The following is a 17,512-nucleotide window of genomic DNA, read 5'->3' on the forward strand; positions in this document are numbered from 1 at the left end:
ATATATTCATTTTAAAGTTGGGGAAATTGCTCATAAACCTTGATAATTAAAATCTATTAAATTTTAATCATGCAAAGGGTGTATATTTATTGGCAAAATCAAGAACGTTTACTAGCGTCAGATCTAGGAGACGAGGCATTGAAAAAGACAGTTTGTACTAGACCAAGTCTAACTTTTCCATAAGTACACAATTCTGCTTCCAGTGACTAGTTGCAAATTATAGAACATTATTTCTCGTCTAAAAGTGTGTATGTTAAATTAACTATCATAGTCAACACATATGGTTGAGCTAGTTATATGTTCAAGGCATCGAACTAACTAGAGAACAGGATATCTGGTTAGGATTGCCAAGAGTGTATGACATTTAAAGAGTAACACTTATTATCTAAATAAAAGATTTACACTGTTTGTCTATACATGTACATATGTAATATATGTAGCGTGTTTGAGATAAATAGATTTGAATCTAAATTGCTATAGGTTGAGTTTCAACTTCTGCCTTTTATGTGACAATAGTGATGACAAGTGTCTAGTGCACATGTACATGCAATACTCTGGATGCTGAATATGAACTGAAATGTTATGATTGATTGTTGGTTGCTTAACGTCCAGTGACAAATATTTCATGCATATTCAGGACAAGAACAAGTTCACAATAAATACAATAGGTAGGTTGATACAATAGAGGCCATCTGGGATGATGGTCGGAGAAATTTGAACTGCCACCGGAAAAGGAGGGTATATTGGATAGGGACAGATATTTTGCCTTGCAACAGGCCACCTACGGGCCCCTCAAAGAGTTGTCGCAAGGGTTCTTAACGTGCAAAGAGCGTGGCACTCTCTTTACAAAAGACATCGGATTTAACGTCTCCCTTCTGACCGGACGTGACTGCGAACTTGATACATCCCGCACAGCCAAACGGACACCCCACTTCGGCAAGCGTTTTACTGCCGGTCGGGAGAAGACCAAGTGACCATATTTCTCTTCCCCAGTCACCCTTGGGGGAGAATGTTATGTAAAAGATTCTTAAAATTACATGAACATCAACACTAAAATATGACCAGGGAAGACACATTTATTACAAAAAAAAAAACAACATAAATCCACGAAAAAGCACTACAATCTACAGTTTATTGTTAACCACTTATTAGTTTTTGGTTGTGTCTTTTAATGCGTCTCAAACTTACGGATGACCTTTAGGTAGATTTGCTTGTCTTATTACGCTCAGTTCGGGTAACAGCAAAACCATATTTTTCACTGGACATTTGACAAACAATAACCAAGCGTTTCTATATCTTTCCAATTCATGAAATAATTGCCACTAAACGTTTACAGAATAAAGGTTTTATGCAGAGGAGTAATATTTATTATGCTTTATAAATGTATTGCCATCTCCAATGTATTATACAACATTTATCTCTCTTAATTTCAGCAAAAAAGAAGGTAGTAACAGCTAGCTACCGAGAAGAAAAGCATCTGCGTACCAACACCAAGAATCGCCGCAAGCAGACCTTGTTTATGAAGGCTCAAGAATCCAGCATTCTAACAAGCTGCTCTGTATTAATGAAGATTGTAGATAACGATCTACAGGAGTCTTTCGTTTTCAGCACATATGACTTGTACTCTGCTTATCAGCTTGGTGGTGTCAAACCAAACAGTATTGAAGAGAGACTCACCTATACAGATGACAACCAACACAAGTTTGGACTAAACCCAGTGATGTCATCACCCATAAAGAATACCAAAGACAGCCAGCAAAACTGCATTTTACCTGGGGGACTCGAACAACTTCCGGTGTTGTAGACAATACCATAGTGACGGACCAAGAAGAGGAAACACCAATGCAATGAGAACCACCACCTGTCCCCGTTAATGCAACAGCAATGGTTTATGTTATACTTTTTTATTTTAGGTTAAATTAATGTATATGGTAAACGGAAAAAAAGTCACAGGATAAAAAGTCACAGAAAAAGAGTCACAGGAAAAAAAATGTCACAATTTGTTTAAGTTAACTTATTTTTCAGAAATTTGTTGGAATGCATGTGAAAAAGTCACTATGCACATGTATGCAATAAATGATTAAACTGGAGTTTTTGAATGCACTGAAAAAAAGTCATAATATATTTGTATCGGATGACTTATTTAAGTTATGTTAGTGGTTAATTTTTAAAAACTATAAAGGAATTATATATGTACTAATAAAAGTGTATTGGAATAAATAATGTTCTTTTTTTTCAAAATTGACTTTTTAACATACAGGGAAAACTGATTGTGTCCTTTTATTTAATATTGAGCATAAATTGTATTTCATTGTTATGGCGTCCTACGAAGACAGGAAATGAAAGGTCTACAAAGGGGGAGATGCCACAAGAAGCCACACATCAATATCAACAATAGATATATATGTATAAAAATACTAAGCTATTATTAATGGAAATGAGTTGTTTGTTTAACCCTTAATTACAGAATACTTATCTTTATAAAAATTTTAAAAAACATGTGGTCAAGTTATATACTGAACTTCTAACTTGTATTCAAATTGAAGAAAATTGATGCTGTTACACTCACATCGAGATATAAACAAAAATAATTACAACAAATCCTTGAAAACATATATCAATCTAGTACACCAGCATGTACATGTTCCATTTAAAAGTTTTTGCGATTTATATCTAAATTTTCAAAACTATATATATATATATACGTATAAAATGAATTAAAAAATGTCTATTTCCAAACAAATATCTGTTGGGAATGTTTCCCAATATATTCATATATATGTGCGGCCTTATGACCATTTCCATAAAAAAAAATACAAATTGGGAATGTTTCTCCTGTTAATACATGTGCAGACCCTATGACTATTTCATGCAACAAATATATATTGTGACTTTTTTCCTGTGACTTTTTTTCCTGTGACTTTTTTTCCGTGACTTTTTTTCCTACATTCATGTATATATCCCGATCTTTGATAAATTGACCAAGGCATCAGTTGCTGAGGAAGGTTTGTCATTTTTGTGTGTTGCAGAGGAAAAATGAAGAAAATCATATATGCAGTGATTCGAGCTCTGTAGCGATTATCATTTTCTCTTTTCCTTCTTTTTTTCTGAGCTGAATGGTTAGCACGACATAATCTCTGCCTTTCTCTCCAGTATTTTCTTTTTTTGTCTCCTTCTTTTCGAGTTAACATTTTTGTTACAGTTTTACATGACTTTGGTTTGGAACTGTCATCTTTCTGTTTTATTTTGAATCTATAACGCGCTTGACGTACACGGTTTTCTAAATGCTCTTTATTCAAATCTGTATCGTACTGGATGACCTTGGTGCTTATTTGACCATCCCATCATGGGCTTAGTGCACTTCCTGGTGCTTAGTACACCAAGGCGGCATAGGTGGTGTTTAGACGTACCGGAAGCCATTGGCATTTTGTAGTTTTAAAAAACAATTCGGTTCCTAAGTCAAATTGAAGCAACCGGTTATGTAGCAACACTTCTTAAGAACAATGAATTTATGTTGAGTTGCACCTTATCGCTATCTAAAAATCTGTCCTAATGGACCTGAGAAATTGCATTGCTTGAACTTTTGACGCCTTACATCAATCAGTTTTTCATTGTGGCCTCAGATATTTCCTATCACGACGTTCATTTTGTGTGTACCTCAAAAGCACTTGTGAAATTTGTAATTTATTGGTTGAAATTGACCTACTAAAAAATGCAATGCAATTCGTCTGAAATACATACCTTGATACATGTGTATTTCAAATTACGTTTTGAAAATTGAAGTGTTGCACGTGTTGGTACTCGGAAATTTATAGTGGTGGTACTCAGAAATTATGCCGAGCAACCTCGCACGGAAAACAATTTTGTTGTGTACATTAAACAGGGGTACTATAAAAGGTAAACGGACATTAAGTCCCAAATTTGATAATGACAATTATTTGAATATATATCAGCGAACAATCTTGAAATATTTTCTTTTTATTACATATGGTCCGAGACCACAACTGTCTTCCCTTGATTTTACGAATATAGTCCCTAGTGTTAATAGTGGGTTACTTGCCATTAATTCTTATACCCCTTCCAAATTTATTTCTCCATGTTTAATGCCTCAAATTGTAAGTTTAGGGGGGGGGGGTGAAATTACACTGTTCAGTTAGAGCTGATGAAGTTTTCTATAATTTTGATATAATTTGTCCCAAAAGTAGTACAGCACACTGTCAAAATTTCATTGAGAAAGCACAGGTGGGTTTTTTTTGAATTTTCATTTATGTTCTAAAAGAAATGCACTACGAATTAATTGTGGTCTCGGACCATATGTTCATTTATAAGTGAAGGATATTGATCATCAGCCTTAATAAATGAACGTTTATTAAATACTGTTCATTCAAAGGCTTTATTTCTAGCCATTTAATTAAGTACCAAGCCACTTTGGAATTTTGTTTTTATAACAATTATATGATCCTTTTTGATAGCTATTGAAACTATTTATTGATGACAATGCTGCTCAATATATAAAATATAAAATTGATTTTATCAACAACAAAAAATTAAGACGAAGAATTAAATCATCTATCGAATGCATACCTTCACCAATCACCAAAACATATTGCATGTCATGAGTGCACTCAGGAGTACCGACGTACCACCAAATAACCTTCTGTTAAATCTCACAAGAAAACTTCAAAGAAATCATTATCCAAAGCTTCTCTTAGATCAAGTAACAGTTCAGTACTGCGACAAAAGGCAAAGATTTCTACAGAAACTGCACGTAAGAAACTAGAATTTGCACAAGAAGAATCAGACTTGCTGACGCAAAAGGCAAAAATGAAGCTACATGCATTATCGAAAAGGCCAAAGAAAAAGGTTTATCAGCTTGAAAAGAGGCACCTAAAGTAGATGGACCAACTGATCTTTGGGCACTGAGAGGAATATTTAACGATTACATACATATAAATAACATTGTGTTCATATTCCTTGTAGCATCTACGTAAGGATAGTTAGTCAGGAGAAAATCGTCTAACAATGTAACACGTTTTTCCTGATGCCTTTGGGCTACTGGCAGCCTTTTGACCACTTAAGTTTGTTCCGCTTGACACTTCTTAACCATATATCGGGTCAATCACTTTCTTTGCTTCCTTCTTGACGAAATTAACTAGTTGCTGACATTTAACTGTTTCCTATCTTTCCTTTGTATCATAGACAATGTTTCTCCATTTTTCATGTAAGTAGTATGGTAACTTTTTTACTGTTATTTATAAGAGAACATTTCAAATGGGTTCTGTATTCATGCATTGGTCCATTAAATTTGGTTTCATTAAAGCCAAAGTATTGTAGCAGCTGAAGTCTGAGACATTTATCTTTTGTCTTGCAGTACTGCACCATAGCGTCAGATAAACCCTTACGATTTTTCGCTAGATCGTTGTTATTGAAGTACATAACGCCTGAGCTTTCTGACCCTTTCTTCCTGCTCTGCCAACCTCCTGGAAATATTTCTCCAATGTAGTTGGGGGCCTACAATGTATTATTCTTGTAAATCTGGGTGCATCTAGACCCATCCCCAATGCCACAGTTGCCAAAACCAACCTTAGTTTTGGTTCCTCTCTCCGTAGTTCAAACAGAATGTGTTGTTTCATTTGAGATGTATAATCCTTGTGAAATTGGCCAAAAATTCTATTTTCAGGAATTGCCTCACCTATATACTGCTCCTCTTTTAACTCATAGTTTATAAATTGGTAGAAATACCCCAATGCTTCTAAACTTTCTACGTACACTATTGTTAATGGGAACTTGTCCCGCTTAGTTTTAAGCTCTTGTGCTAGAGGAACAACAATATCATCATATTTGCTAAACTTCTGAAGGTTTGACAATCTTGTTTTTATTTCAAGGGTTCACTTTATTAATAGTTGGGTTAATATACTGAAGTATTTTGGAGAGAGATTGTATACAACTTGGTGTGGCAGTTGCTGTTACAGCTAGGTGAGCAGCATTTGGAAAAAGAGCTGTTAATTCTCCAATCTGCTTAAACTTTGGTCTGAAATCTTCTCCCCTGCAATTTTAATAATATGAAATTTGACAGCAGAAAAGAAATCAGTAAAGGGTATGACTTTTTTCTTCAGAAAATAACATAACAAAGCCTCCAAATACATGAAATAACATCACCTAAATATTAAATTTAAGTTTAAAATCATAATTTCAGACTCATTAACAAGAGCAAGTCACTGCATGATTGTCACGAGGTGTTATGATTTTGTAGATATGAAAATTAGTCTGATTGGAAAAAAGACATGTCTTATATTTGTAAATTATTTGTATGCCAATGTTTGAAGTATTTGCATTGTTGATTAGCACTGTCATTGACTGTACATATCATCAAGCAGTTCAAATAACATATACACGTATGTATCATTTCCTTTGAGGTACCCGGATCCTTTAAATGGAACTTATTTGATAACACTCTAGTGTTTCCTGCAGCTTTTATTAACGCAAACAATTTTCCGCGTTTGTTCACCCTCAACACGGCGTAAGGGAGCAACCATTTATTTTCAAAACCCGCTGAGAATAAGATCTCAGATAGTTGGCGTGTCACGGAATAGAAGTTCCTTCATAATACAAGTTCCAAAAGGAAACATTATTCTGGAATTATATTTCCACAGGAAGAAATATTACAGTATATGTTCCTAACGGAATAAATGGTATAGAATATTTGTTCCAACAGGAATAGATATTATTACAATGTTTATAACAAAGTTTCCATTGGAACTTCGGATAGGTGGAACAAATATACGTTGACAGGCGATTTGTCTATGTTAAGTACCGATTTGTCTAAGTGCCAATACTCACAGCGACAAAATCATTTTTATTATCCTGTAATTTACAATCCACTTTCTCATTTTGTAAAGGGTAATTAAATTAAATGCGGAGTTTACAATTGTAAGTAATGACACTAAAAATAGTTTAAAACTAAGTACTTGCAATGACAAATTAATTTTCTGTCACCTGTGTGACGTATTCCAGTATAAGAAAAAATATTCACACTCTGTGTACATAGAAATGTGCATATGCGTTACGGATGTTTTGCATACCTTAAACGAACACAGTTATCCAAAGATAAGCTTCATTAAAAGACTAACATTAATAGTATACTGATGGAAATAAAGACGGTTAGGGAAAAACAGCTTTTATCTGCGAAATACTGTTTATTGTTGCTGAAATATAAGAAGAAATGGTGGAACAATTATCAAAAAAGTTCTGTTTGTAAAACCTACACGTGACCTGGTTTCATAGTAGCCTTTCAATAAACTAATCACTTAAATTGTGTCCGTCTGGTATCTTTCGCTTCTGATTTACAAACAACGACAAAATAATTTTCAATTTGTTATATACTCGAAGTTAAAGAATCTAACTAGACATGTGATATTGTTAAACGAGTAAAGCGAGTGTCTCACTAATTGATTTTTCAACATTTAATGTACAAGTGACATACTAACTATCATACTAACTATAATTAGAAACTAAGTATCTGTATGAGAAACCGCCTTCAAAAGAGCACTTCGTTATGAATAAGCTGAAGAAGCCGATATACACTTGGTTTTAGAAATATAAAGAAATGAATACATATACGCCCCCTGGGTTGTACATTGGCTGCAGGCGCTGACCTTTACGCTTGCTGGACGGAAAGGTCTTTCAGGGTTCATTTCTGTGAGCATGCTAGGCACATCAGAGTTTTCTGGTGATTGATTCTACTTTAGTGCATTGGTATCTACATCCACAAGTTGAAAGTTTAAACACCACCTAGGCCGCCTTCGTGCACTAAGCTGAAGAAACTGCATCTTTAATGTTATCAAGATTATTTCATTCTCATACATGTATCGCTAATACATCAGATATACTATTAAAATTTACTCTTTAAAATAAGGAAAAGATCGGACCAAAAGGTAAAAGTGAATTTCTTAACCTTTGTCACATAAAACTGATATAATAATATAATTAATACTGACATGATTACACATTTCTGACACAGAGGCAGGGAAAATAACATCGAAGTGAGGCTTCAACGTGTTTCCTGAAAGAACAGCGTTTGTTTTGTATCAGAAATCCGTATCCGCATGATACAACTGAACATAAAAACATTCAGAGACGAGGCAATGGTTTTTAGCGCACCTGGCCCAAAGGGCCAAGTGAGCTTTTCCCATCACTTTTCGTCCGTCGTCGTTAACTGTTACAAAAATCTTCTCCTGAAATCGGAATCGGACAACCGGTTGTTGGGTTGGTACCCCTGAATTGGATCTTTTATAAAAATCTTCTGAACTATTGGGTCAAATTTAACAAAACTTAGCCATAATCATTATTAAGTAAATCCTCCAGAGTGATGTATTAATTTGACAAGATATCAGCTTTGAGTTCACACCCAAAGACAGTGGACAAGATCCATCTTGGCTTCCTTAATCGATTGAAAATGTACCCGTGTTTGAATTATTCTGTAGGAGACAGTTAACCACATGTTGATTCGAAGTTCCTTAAAATGGCACCGAACTCTATTGGAAGGCCGACACTACTGTTAATAAAATGTGAGTATGACCGATTGCTGCTCTCAGATAATTAGTTAACATCATACTTGAGACGTGTGATTGTGATGTCTCTCTCAGTTTTAGTTTGTAACCCTAATTTGTTTTTAATATACCGATTTATGAATTTCGAACAGCGGTATACTACTGTTGCCTTTATTTATATTTAAACAAGTGACAGTACACGTCTAAACATGCAAGAAAACACTGAGTTAATAAATATACATTATATGCCTTCTTAATACAATATTTGCATTCTGCAAGGGATTCCACCTAACAAAGAATCTGGTCTACCTGAAAAAAAATATAACCCTCAAGTTTAATAATATAACCAGGCTTGGTTTGTAACATCTAAATGTCATTGGTTAGTAACATCTAAATGTCATTGGTTAGTAACATCTAAATTTCAAATAGATCTGAGGTTATTTTAATAACAGCCATCTTACAACGCTTAGCAATTTCTATGAAACTAAGCAAATACTTAAATAATAATATGTATCATTGCGATAGGCAAGTTGATATAGTAATAAAGCATGTGATATTTTACAAGACACAACATGTGCATCTTTAATTATGGGTTATTTCTTATACAATTTGTGATTATATTCTTTACATAATTTCATAGAGATGGATCTTATATCCATTCATTTACATTTAGGTGCAAATCATAACTCTGGTAGAAGAAAGGCTATAAACCAACAATGCGAAAGTAAAGAAAATATCGCATGAAATTTTACCTTCTTCTCTATTCTTTTGATAGTTTCTGGATGACAGCTGCATGTTTTTGTATCAGACGTATCTAGAATGACCTTTGACATTTCTGCAACCTTCTGTCTCTCGTTATCAAATTCCCTCCTTTTTTACTAGCAGAGGTCTTGGCTTTTTTCCCCAAATATGAGGGGAAACAAAGTATGAATCACAAAGTTTCACTTAAAATCGAAAAAAACTACAGCAAATTAAGTAATCATACATATTTTGATCTTCTATGATTCTTCTGATGTTCTCATTTTCTCTTATATTCTTGTCACAGTGACATTCCAAAATACATCTGTATGGATACCCTTGTTTTTAAATGTGGTTTTTCTTTTCCATGGTTTGATGATACAAATCCTCCATCGAGAATTTATTCAGTGTTAATTGTATGTTGTGTGTAACAGGTTGGACACTCATGATATGCCATTACAATATTTCTACCTTCCCTTGTTTCATAGTTTCCATCTACTTTGTATTGGTCAAATCCCCAAGGGTGCCTGGGGAATAGAAGTATGGTCACTTGGTCTTCTCCCGACCGGCAGTAAAACGCTTGCCGAAGTGGGGTGTATTAAGTTCGCATTCAGTTTAATAGATAAGTCCTCACATAGCTGAATGGTTGATATAACAGACTATTACCTCAAAAAAACATTGTAAACCTTGGTTTAGCTTCAGGTGAAGATGTTTTTTTCCGAGGAAGCTATGCTCATTACCCACTCAGCTATGTTATTTACAGATGTGTATAATATAATGGCACAGTAATTCAAAACTATATCAACGGTTTTAATATTATTGTTGTTGGTTGTTATAGCTACTGTGACTAGCAACATGTCAAGTAATACTTTCTATATGTCGTCTTCCTCCTGAGCAACTCTTGCTTTGAGTATGTCCTTAGTAATCATGTAGTCGTGGTACGTGTCCTGGTCATTAACTGAGTGACAAACTAATGTTATGTTTTCATCTTCCCCATAGAAGCCTTCAATAACCATTTTGCAGGTCTCTGATGGTGTCTCTCTTTGCTGAAAAGTAGTATTGTCATTAATGAATAGCCAAATTTTATTTTCTTTGTGCTTTACATGTGTGAGTGCCAATGAGACAGCACTCTATCCGAATAACATCTTATAAAAGTAAACCATTATAGGTCAATGTACAGCCTGCGACACGGAACCTTGACTCACAATAGTCAAATTTTATTTTATTTGTGTTTTAAATGTATGTGTGCTAATGAGACAACCCTCTATCCGAATAACAATTTATAAAAGTAAACTAGTATAGGTCAATCGACACGAAACCTTGACTCACACCGAACAGCAAGCTATAAAGGGCTTACTTTACTTGCTTATTTGTATTATTTAAATAAAGATTACATGTTAATATCAAATAGGAATATCACCAACTGCTAATCACTTAAACGAACAACATCTAAACCATATGAATTACTGAAGTGGTATGTAATTTACTGTTTCAGCTTGCTAATTGAGCTAACTTAATTTTGCAGGAGGTTGGAAGTTTATTGACTGTTTTGATGGCCTTATAATTACGAGATGATGGAAAGTAATTAATGTAAAGTTCATTTGCTTTGCAGGTCATGATTATGTGTCTTGGATGGTTACCCTTATACCTCTGATTTCTATGTTTGGCTGTAGGTTACATTTAAGTTAAGATTTGCCACTGGACGATAAGCAACCAACAATCAATCAATCATTTAAGTTAAGTATTAATCTATCTGAACAAATTGAGTATCTTGATTTGAGAAACAACTACTGTTGAAAGTTTTCTCATTAGTAATCATATCAATAAATATCTGTGTGTGGTGGTCTGTTTTACTAAAAACTGTCTAGAGGACAGTATTTATTGTGTGTAGTAACCCATTGTTGAACTCTTTTATTTTTTAAACCACTGAGGAGATAATCTGTCAACGGTGGAATACGTTTTGGGTACGTACGTCTTTAGATTTATTACGTAGGTTGGTTGCAGGAACCGCATTTCATTATAAAAAAAAGTCTTGAATAAAGGCCACAATAGTATACTGCTGTTCAAAATTAATAAATCGTTGGAAAAAAATCGGGGTAACAAACTAAATCTGAGGGAAACGCATTATATATAACAGAACACCGACGCATTAAAATGTAACATACACAGAAACGAACTAAGCATTAGACAAAATCCGATCAGAATAACAAATATAACTTGCAAAACAAATTACATAAATTCGGGATAGAAAAGTACCGTAACACGTCTTATAGTAATGTGATTTCACACTCGAATTTAAAAGAAAACAAATAAACAACAGAAACACAGGCGGAAGACATATAAATTCGTAGGAAGGTTTTAGAGAGACTAAAAGTGTATTATTATTCAAATTAATGATGGGCTTTGTTGTGCCAGACGACGTGTGTCTTTGGACGACGACGACGCCAACGTGATACCAATATACGACCAAAAAAGATTCAATTTTAGCGGTCGTATAAAAACATATTTAACAAAAGCTTAACATGTAGTAACCATTTGATTATGCTGAATGGTATTGTGACATTTTTTTCAATATTGTCATCATATTGATGCTGAACATCTGTCAACATTTTGGATATATCAATCTTCTTTGCATCTATATTTGAGGAATGTTTAACAGGTGCAGATCGTTCTGTAAAGGTTGATCCATCTGCAAAAATAGTTTAAGATTTTGTCATTGTAAGTATGACTGTTTCTACTTTTTGATTCATAGTAGGATTTAAGAAGTTCATACATGTAGGAAAGTTGTTATCAAATGCTTCTGAACTACAAGTCACTGTATCATCCAATTAGCGAAGGCAAGATAGAGGTTTCTGCTTTTGAAGAAGATGAATTTGCTGTAGGTGAAATATTCTTCACTGGTTTAAAAGTACATGAACAATGTTGCACAGGTTTAGAAGAAAGTAAACTACTTTCTGTACATGAAATAATTTTAACTGGTATTGAAGTAAATTCTTTCAATGTATTAATACAGTGTTTTCAACAAATTCTTCGATATTTAACCAAATCCTATGCCCATTTCAACAATTAAGGTCTTTGTAGCAAATATCAAGGCAGTAACAACATATACTTTTTACACACAGTACATCGTGTTATTCCGTTCAAGGGCTCAAGAGCCAATGCTTGCCTGGGCGGCCTGAAATTGCATTCATATAAGAAAGTAATGGGGTCAGTAATATCCTTGTCAAAGATCACACTGCAACTGAACATCAATAAAAGTGCTGTTTCTTGACTGAAACTTATTCTTGTGCGTGATATTAGATATCAAGTTCAAGTCCTGCCTTTGCCTCCCTGTTCTAAGGTCTACTTGTGTCCAAGTACCTGTGTTATGTTAGTTTTCACAATTTTCTTCACCATTTAAGCAGGACGCACAAAAACAAGACAACTGTCTTGTTAGTATTAGCTTTGGTAATTAGCTTTGGAATATTACCAGACTTCACAGCATTAACTTTTCTAGTACCTTGAACCGTTTTGGCTGATATTTCTATTAATCGGTCAATGTCTGTGATTAAAATGAATGTCCTTACGTTGTGTATGCAGCTTTTATCTGTAGAACAATCTTAGATTTTAGTTAGATTTTCAGTGCAGAACTTGTAACAAGTGCCTGCCTAGCCTTTACTGCTCTAGTTACTGCGGATTTGACTACCCCTGTACAGGCATCTGACGGTCCTTTGCCATGTCTACTACCGAAAAAGTTTCTTTCTACTGTTATTAAACCTTATTTAGGCAAACATTTTAATAATTTTATGTGCAGAAAAGATCAGTGTGTTATTACTTGATGTCGCATTGGTCATACTAGAATAACACACGAGTATCTTTTAAAAAATGAAGATGGACCACAATGTGTAAATTGCAACTGTAAGTACACTATTAAACATGTTTTTATTAATTGTATTGACTTTGCTGATATTCGTAAGATGCATTTCAATGTCAATAATATGTATGATTTATTCAATAATGTTCCATTTACAAATATTGTTGCATTTTTAAAAGAAATTTGAATTTATTATAGAATATAAAAATGTTATTATATTTTAAGTCGTTTTTAATTTTTATCACGTTATCTTACTGTTGATTTTTATTTGTAAATAATCAATTTGCTTTAGTCTAGGATTTTAGTATATTGAAGGACTTTTTTGCCTTATTTTAAAAAATATGCTTTAAATTGTAAAAATATTTGAATAAGCTCTCATTATGTTGAATTAATATAATGGAGCTGCATGGGGGGTCTCGAAATCGCGGATTTAAAAACACGAAGTCCCAAGGTCCAGACTTATAAATAATAAATTTAAATCCCGACATCGCGAAAAAAAAAAGAATTCCTAGATCCAGAGAGGGGCAATCCCGAAATCCCGAACTTAATTGCATAATATTTATTTACGCACAATCCATGTAAACTTGGAAACTTGTGTGTAATATTTTTTTATAGCAATCTAAAAAAAAATATTTGCCGTGAAAAGACAATTCCATGATCATTGTTCACTGTACGAGATTATTATATGGCGGGAAATATCAACAGTAGTATCATGAGTATACTGCTGTTCCAAATTCATAAATCGATAGAGAAAAAAAAAACAAAGTTGAAGAGCATTAAGTTTGGAATTGACATGTACGAAGCCGATTTATGCCAAAGAGAATATGGAGGAATACGAACAAAATCATTAATGAAGAAACAACAACAATTTGATATCATAAGCAAATACATATTTTTTCGTGAATAAATAATGAATTATAATATTTGTCCGGTATCTTTTGACTTTTTAACTTTGATCTTTTTACGTTTTTTGGAATCGAGCGTCTTTTGTAGACGAATCGAACATCTGGCGTATATGCTAAATTTAGTCCTATCTATGATGAGTTTATGAAACCCAATACAAAAATATGATTTTCAAGATTTCAGCTTACCAGAAGTGATAATCTACCTGTGGTCTCTTATCCGTGTAGTTAATCTTTGGTTATTAAAAAGTTGTGTTCCTAGTTAAGTGCACGTTGGTACTCTTGAGGGACAACGCTTGAAAAATAAATATCGTCCTATGAGGCTGTTTAAACTAAACAAATGTAAAATCAATCGAATTGCAACTAAATATATTTTATTGAGTATTCTTCTTACCGATGCGTGAAGCTCTATTTAATCGAAAAGTCGTGGTCAAAATAATAAATAAACTTCTAGCAAAGTCGTTGTCGTTGTTATGAAAAGTCTTGAATTTCGTTTTAATGCCATTAAAACCTTGTTCTAGAAGAGGAGTCTTTGTCAGGGTAGGTGTTAACAGTGACAATACCTGGCCATATTATTCACTCAAGATTTGTGCTGGACACTTTTGTTTGAAATTGGCATGAACAAAACCGTTCTTTGTTAAAAAATATATCATATGGTAGGCAACACAGAAAAGTTGACGAAGAAGCAAAAAGGCTACTTGATATAAGTAAATACATTATAAATATCAGAATGAATAATAAGTTTTTAAAATTTTAAAATATTTGTCTGGTATCTTTTAAACTGATGAATACTAAAATATGATATTCAAGATTTTAGATTAACTCAATAAGTGTTAATATACCTGTGATTTTATCGTTTTTTTAAAATCCTTTTTGATATAAGTGTTCCTTGTCAATTGCATGTTGAACCTCTGCGAATCAACAGAAGACGCCAGTAATAAAAGCTCTCTCCATGAGGAAACTTTACAGTACAAACTGTTACTATTATCGCAGTTGAAACTATTTGCATTGCCGGATCATAATACATCTTAAAATGTCTGCAGAAAATAACATCAATATCGACAGAAACATTGACCTAATATGAGGCAGGCATTACCTGTAAATGGGGACGAAGTCTGTATGAATTATTATTTTGTAACTCAATTATTTGTCCAAAAAAAAGACGCGGAAATACAGTAACGTTTCCGATTTTGGTTCTGTTGTTAGGGATTTTAGTTGTGACGTTATTTAAATTATGACGTCATATGCAATGTAAACAAGAAACGCTATCATTAGGTAACGTTTTTTCATATCAAGGAATTATTAAAAATGAAATAAGTATTGCGCGTTCCTTCCTATTTTATACTAGACTGATAAATATATATTTTACTCAAAGTTTCATACAAACGAGACCGGAAAAAGGAAGTATATTGTACATTTCTGCGCAGGTCCGGGATTTCAAAACATGACATAAAAAAAATTGAACGATTTTGAGTTCATTAGTACAATGAAAAATTCGGGAAATTTTCCCGAATTTTTTTTTTTATTGAATTTTCTACTGTTATTGGGGACTTCGTCCCCATATTATGGTTTACTTTTTTTTTTTAATTGTTATTTGAATGGAGAGTTGTCTCATTGGCACTCACACCACATCTTCCTATATCTATGTTATTTTTAAATGTGTAAGATTTAAAAGCGTTGTCAAGATCTCGAGTTTGCTTGTTGTCTCATTGTCGCATTACCCACATTGATTTAATTATGTTTTGTGGTTTTTGTGTCGGCTTCTATAGTACTTATCTAAAAGTATTCCTACTTTTTCAGTGTTTTTGGTAAATGTATGGAAAATTTGCGTGCTAGGATGAATCTAAGACTAATCAATTCAGCCTCGGAAGAAAAACTAAAAAAGTTAGTAGCTCAGCCGTCGTTTCTATGCTGTCAAATTTTCAATGAAGACCTCGTTGGAGTACACAACCAACAGATCAACCTAACTCTCAACAAACCCATCTATGCCGGACAAGCTATTTTAGACCTTTCAAAGAGACTGATGTATGAATTTCATTACAAGGTGATGAAGCCTCAGTACGGTGACAAGATCAACTTGCTGTTTACAGATACAGGTATGATATTTTTGTTTGTTTGTTTGTTACAGTAAAAGCCATTGTTTCTTTTAAATTTCTAATATGTCTCATTGTTTTCTCCTTTGTATAAGTAGAATAAAGGAAGTGATTCCTCTTTGGTATTGTGCTAACATTTCTGAATTCATTTTAGATTCGTTGTGTTATGAGATTCTGACTGATGATGTATATGAAGACATGAAACCTATCAAAGACCTATTCGATACCTCCAACTACGGCTCATTCAACAAAACGAAACATCTCTTTTCCAGCAAATACCCTCCGGTGGATTGCTATCCTTGCCGTGGTCGGGGGGCTTGCGTGTCTCTGTGACCCAAAGAGCTATGCCAGCTGGAGCTTCGTCTCCTGGTAGGGTTACCCATGCTGGACAGGTCGAAGGATAGAGACCAGACTAAAGTGATCCGAACATCGCGAGATGCCCGATGTTTTAAATACAATAGGCTCTCCAACCCGTTTGCCGTGGGTTGATACCCGTGTCGGTGGTTGACGAGATCCTTGTGGATGAGGGCTATAGCCAGACTCCTTACGGTCAGAAAATACCCGGACGGACGAGACTATAGTTCAATAAGCTGCTTTGGCTTCGATATCATCTAAACGGGAGGTCGGATGGACCCGGTTCGATCAATCGGCTGGTCATGTCGAGCCCTTCAGTTAATCCTCAACAATAAGCTTTCTTGTAACAATTTTCATAATATACACATGTATTTTAAATTAAGCTATTTATATTTCGGATAACTGAAGAAGGCGATGGCTCATGGGTCAATCAAGTGGTACGCTTTCTTTTTCGCTTGATGGATACGCTCTGCTTGAGTATACTATTCTTGGAACATCTGGTGCTTTCCGCAGTGGATCTTAGGTGCTGATTTTGAGGACTAGCTACATTATATTTGGAGCTCGTTTTCAGCATTATCACTTGATCCCGGTTCGCCACGGAAACACAGCATCGCCCTTGTAGGCACTCCGAGGTGGGTGGATGACAAGAATGGTGAATCTTTCTCCTTTCATATGGCACAACAAAACAAACCCTCTAAATCAGCTTTAATACATAAGAAAAGAAAATGTGATGATTCAGAGCCCTGTCGGGAAGATGACAGTTGGCCCAGATTTATTGTAATAAAAGGAACAGATGAAAACCCAATTTCAAGAATATCGCCCTTTGTTATTCACAAACAAATTCAAAGCGTTGCTGGTACTGTAAAAAAAGTTTCCAAAATGAGATCTGGCAATTTTTGAATGTTCCAACAAAAGTCAATCAACAAATTTACTTACAATGACTACAATAACAAACTTTCCTGTTTCTGCCTCTCCTCATAACAGTTTGAACAGCTGTAAGGGGATCATTCGAGACAGAAGTCA

At 34.3% G+C, this 17,512-nt stretch overlaps 1 pseudogene; it reads right to left on the bottom strand.

The window, feature by feature from the left end:
* Positions 1 to 5,411: 5,411 nt before the first annotated feature.
* On the bottom strand, positions 5,412 to 10,303 carry LOC143050824 (uncharacterized; annotated as a pseudogene).
* Positions 10,304 to 17,512: the final 7,209 nt, after the last annotated feature.

The sequence above is a fragment of the Mytilus galloprovincialis genome, chromosome 11 (genome assembly GCF_965363235.1).
Source record: "Mytilus galloprovincialis chromosome 11, xbMytGall1.hap1.1, whole genome shotgun sequence".
Lineage (NCBI taxonomy): Eukaryota > Metazoa > Mollusca > Bivalvia > Mytilida > Mytilidae > Mytilus > Mytilus galloprovincialis.